The sequence below is a fragment of the Solanum pennellii genome, chromosome 8 (genome assembly GCF_001406875.1).
Source record: "Solanum pennellii chromosome 8, SPENNV200".
NCBI classification, from domain to species: domain Eukaryota; kingdom Viridiplantae; phylum Streptophyta; class Magnoliopsida; order Solanales; family Solanaceae; genus Solanum; species Solanum pennellii.
This window is the reverse complement of record NC_028644.1, coordinates 34,902,533-34,908,192: the sequence shown is the minus strand read 5'-3', so window position 1 is coordinate 34,908,192 and position 5,660 is coordinate 34,902,533.

Sequence of the window (5,660 nt, the reverse complement as noted above, 5' to 3'; positions counted from 1 at the left end):
TAACTTTACAACACTCTTGTCTCATAAATAATCTAATACTTTAGTGTACAACATTTGGGACTAATCCCATACAAGACTAAAAGATATAAAAGGAACATGTTGGTCTTGTCAAACAATCTATGGAACCTACAACGACCGATAGCACCCCCTAGAAGTAACACAACATACTTTACATCTCAGAGGTCTTAAACTAGTACATACACTTCACTCATTGCATTGTCATAGAAATTTAGCATATAATTTTATACTTTTTATAGAATAACATAATGGTAGAACATCACTTCATATATGCAAAGTATCATAGGTACATTTTGTTATTTAGATTCAACATCTATAGAATATAATAGGGACAGGACCCTTAACAACATAAAAGTATAATCTAGATTATTACATTATTTTGAATAATATCTTTGACATCGAAATCCTTGAACCTTAAGGATGCCTTCTTGAACAAGGGAAATACCTGTCAAAGATCATCACTTAAGAAACATCATCTATCCATCGCCACCAACACTTTATGTAAAAGATGAATTAAAATGGTATTAGTAAAACAATGCACTCAGTATGAAAACCATGCAAAAACATGCTTTTAAAGAGGACATTTTATTAGAAATCATGCACCATGTCTTTTAGCAATAAATTATGAACAGTTTATATAATTAAAACAATATAGTTCCCATACATTATATAGACATGGACACTATTTCATAACAACACATCAAGCCATATTTCATAATTGAGGCACACTCAACAATTTCATAGTATTACCTTTCTCTTTGCCTTCACTAATCAAGCACAGATCAACCTTTAAGTGAAACTTAGTGCAATGCATCAATAGTGTCCCATTCCACCATTCACACAAAAGTACCACCTTTAGGTAATAAAGGTGAACATTCATACAATCTTTATTAACTCAAGCTTATCATGAAACAAATACTTCAAATATGAGCCAACATCATTCATGAATCTCATATAAGACTCATTCATTTATTACTTCTTAAATATAACCCATTTAGTCATTTTAATCATCCCAAGAGAACATGCATTTCAATACTACCAATATCATCATATGGAGGTAAAAATAAAAAATGCATATTTGAACTTCATTTGATTAATATATCATAATACCTTACTCATAATCCCAATCTAAGCATACTAGTGTTATGTACATGTGAAGTCGTACAACCTCACACATGCTAAGCAAACTAGCCTCACACACACTAAGTAAACCCACAAAGATACCACAAGTATTGACACTTAATTCATACATCTACATGACAAGCATAGTCCACTACATGTATTTTAAATCAGAGCTTGATATATAGAAACAATAGGATCCATACGATGCATAATATCATAACAAGTAGGCAAACACAATAATATCATGCATGATATACATATATGTAACGACCCACAATTACCCCTTAGAAGAAGGGAGCACCCTTAGGTCGGAACAATTGCGTACTTAACCTTTCAGAGGTCTTGTACAAGGGTTAGATATTATTCATTACGTAGGACATGAAAAATAGTTCGGAATGAAAACTTTTTACGTATAAATTAATAAAAAGAAACACCTTTCGTAAAAGATAAGGAGTGATCTCGTCTTCACAAGCCAACTTAAAGACACAACATAAATATAATTGGGACACGACCCTTTACATTAAATAAAATACATAGTAAGTCTTGATCCTAGAAACTAAGAAATAGAAACTATGCCCTGGGATATATGAGGACATACATAGCCTTGAGAGAGTAGGTTTCTAACCTTGTCTTCTAGTATTCAATTTTCCTCCAACCTATACTTATTCAATATAGAGAAGTAGGGGGTTAGTAAAAAACAATGTACTAAGTATGACATATGCATGCATATGCAAAAATGGACATTTTAATAAAATAATATTTCATGCAAAATATGTAAAACCTTCATTAATATTGAAGTAAAATATCATAAGAACCATCATTTAGCAAATTATAGAAAGACTCTATAATTTTAGCACAAAGAGTCACATTATAGTGAATTTCAAAATCTTAAAGTGAAACAATGAAACATTACAGTGAACAATTATTGCCGAGCATAGTGAACTCATTTACTTTGAGGTTTTCATAACAAAGTTTTCCTAATACTCCTTAAATTAGGAAAAGAAGCGATCACCCATACACCTCCTTGAAGACACAACAAAGCGATCGTTAAGACTATCAGCCATAGACTTACCTCTCACAGGACACAATTATTCATTCTTAGATATACATTTGAAAGACATTCATACATTAAGGAATTCAGTTAAGTACCCTTTTCCAATAGGACTTATAAATCACACTAAGTGCAATGTTAGAGTAATATCCAATCCTTCTTGTAACACTCCGAAAGTCTAAGACGTGTCTTAGAGTCTAACATAAGTGTAAAAAGGTTTAGAAACTTTTTTCAGATAATATATAATGTATTTAATTCATTTAGGAAGATTAAGATTCAAAACGACAAGAAACATCCAAGACGTCTGTAAGCTAGTCTAGTTGAACTAGTGAAACGTCCTTAGGTTTTGGAAAGGTTTAGGACTGGTGTATGAGGTCTAAAGCTTGTAAAATTATTTTAAATAGGTAAACCCATATATATAAAGTAAAAGAGTTCTTGTACGACCCCCCAAGGGTCGCCTTAGGGGTTCACAAAAGGACCCCAAACTTCGCTTGGCGAGCTGCAAAAGCAGCAGCAAAAATACACATAGATGAAACACGTTCGCTTCGCGGACTTCTGTTGCTTTTGGTTAAATCTAAAGTTCACTTTGTGGGAAGGTCAGGGAATCTACTGTATCGAAAAATAATTTTGAAATTCTTGCAGGAACAGCTCTGCATCGCGGACTTACTCCCCGACGAACGTCTGATATTTTGATTTGAAGTTTTACTTTATTAAGGGTAACCTTAAGTGAGGGGTATTTTTCGTATTTCATTGGGGGTCTATATATTTATTTCCAATAATTTTTCCCTCGCATTTACTCGCTCAAATCGAAACCCAAAATCCCTAACCACCCTCTAGTTTCTCTCTCTATTCATCCTCCAGTGAAGGAAGAAGAAAGCTTGAAGAAGAACACCAATTTCTCTAGGATTCTACACAAATTTTGTTGATTAATCTTTGTTGATGTATCGGTTCTTAAATCTTGGGTTTCCTTTCCCCAAGAGGTCCTCTCTAAGTTGATATCTAAAACATCCAATTCCAAGGGGTTTTCTGTTCTATTGGGTTTTCTTTTAAACATCAAATTGATTATATATTGTGATTGCCTATGACTAATTCAGTGTATATAGTTGGTTAATTGATTTTAATTTATTCAATTTCATGTAGATCATGTTCCTTTTCACAAATTCTCAAAATCTTGGATATTGCTTATGAATTGATGGGAATTGAAGAATGTAATGTCTGTTAGACTTTTTTTTATCTATTCGAATTTAATAGAGTGCCTAGGGTAATGTATTGTTTGTATCATATCTATCTCAAGAAAAAATTTTGATGAACCCTAATCCCCTAACCCTAGGTTATAAATTGAAGTTAATTGGGATAGTGATGATGCAGTTGATCTTGTTATTCTGTTATTTACTATTGTGTGATGATATTACAACCACGGTTGGGTTGAGTTTAAGAGTTGATGTAAGACAGTGGATGATGTCTTTTGAAGGAGATTGGGGTAAGTCATTATGATCCTAACATTTTCTTCGATTATGATTGCTTGTTCATAGTGATGAAGTTACATTGAGGTATACTTTATTATGAGATTTGTAGTTTTGGTATGATGTTGAATTGAAATGTCTTTACTATGGTTTGTGAGTTGTTGTCTATGATGTAAATGTTATGAGGATTATAATAACTTACCAATGTTCCTTATTATGATGTGACTATAAAAAGGTGCTAACTTCATATGTATGAATTGTCATGAAAGGAAAATACTCATGCAATTCTTCTTGAGATAAAATGATGGTCATTATATAAGGAATAGACCCTATGACCTAATTAAGCTTTGATCATCAATAATGTTATTAAATACATTTCATATGGGACGCTATCTTAGCACCAAGTAAACTTGTGGATGAGGGATTGCACCTTACCAAGGAGGGAAAGTAGGGCTCACCATAATCCTCACTGGGTGGATATTCTCACAGTTCGAAAAAGCTTAGTGTGATGTTTTAATGACATCCCACAAGATCAGTAAAATATGTTGCCACCATAGGAATACTAGATAGTGGATTCACTTAGAGGCTATGTTCATGTTTTGTACTACTTTGGCTGGTAGACCGCCTTCCATCATTGTAAGGTTTTTTACAACACTGGATTCCACACTTAAGGAAAATATTCCCAAATGTAAAATGAAGTAATGATGTGAACTCTAAGTAGGGTAACTTGAAAGGTTGGCCTAGTCTAGGTAGGTGTATGGGAATCTTCCTAGGCATTACACTAGTTGACTTTACATGTTGATGATCCTTTATGATGTTAGTTTCATTAATGAAAATACTATTTGTCCATGTTGCTAAAAATGATGATGAAACTGTTGATACAATGTTATGTTGCGTTGGGCATTACTTGTATCAAAAAAATTTTTAATGGATAGAATAAAGAAATAGGGCTTTGCTTGGTCAATGCACATGTAGTTTAAATGGTGGTTTATGAGCAAGGGTCCAGATTATATTGTTATGTTATGAACTCTTGTATGTGTTGACTTGACTATTACTTGTTAATGTTGGTCTTGTGTCATACATGGGTTTGACATATGGATTATGTGAATGTTAAATTATGTGGCTTCTTGATTGTGCATAAGGCTTTTCAAAGTACTAAAGCACGATTTTGATCAAATGTCCTTTTTAGCATGATTTCACTTGTTTTGTGTGTATTTATCCATACTTCGTACAAGTGTGTACTAACCAATGTTTGATGCTTACTGCAAATGTAGGATCCCACCATTGATATTACAGAAGGCTTTGAAGACTACTTGGATTCTTATTTTCTAAGTTTGGTAGGTCCTCACTTTCTGAGGACGATGTCATTATCTACGCATTGGATGTAGTTTAGTCTTAAATACACATGGTTTATTCTATTTCATTTTTGTATTATAGTTTTAAAGCCTATATGTGTCTAAAATTTTTGACTAAGGATATGCCCAAAATGCGATATTCTTGTCTATATGGTTTAATATGAGACAATGTGATAGACTTCTTAATAGACTATCTCATATTATGTATGTGCAATCAAAGTAGAAGGTTATGTAATCTTCTTATACAAAGTGTCTATGTATACTCGATAAATATATACTATGTGTGAGCAAGAGGTCTAAATAAACCTCAATGTAGAAGAAATGGAAATTTTTTAAATTTTAAGCATTTTTTACCTATGAATGTAATGATAAATGCTAAGAGTCTAGTATTAGTCCTCTTCGAGGATGAGAACGCCGGTTACGTCTGGAGGATGCTACCCGAATATGACAAACTTGGTATCAGAGCATGAGGTTGAATATCTTTAGGAATAATGTCTCATTAAACCACGTCTATGTAAATTCTTATCATAATTGTGAAGCGTGCCACACTTATGAATGGGGGACTATGTGATGTTTAGCAAACTCTCATCTTATTGTAATCCTATCTAGTGCATCTAGAGTCTACTTTATGTATGCTTTAACCTAAACCTG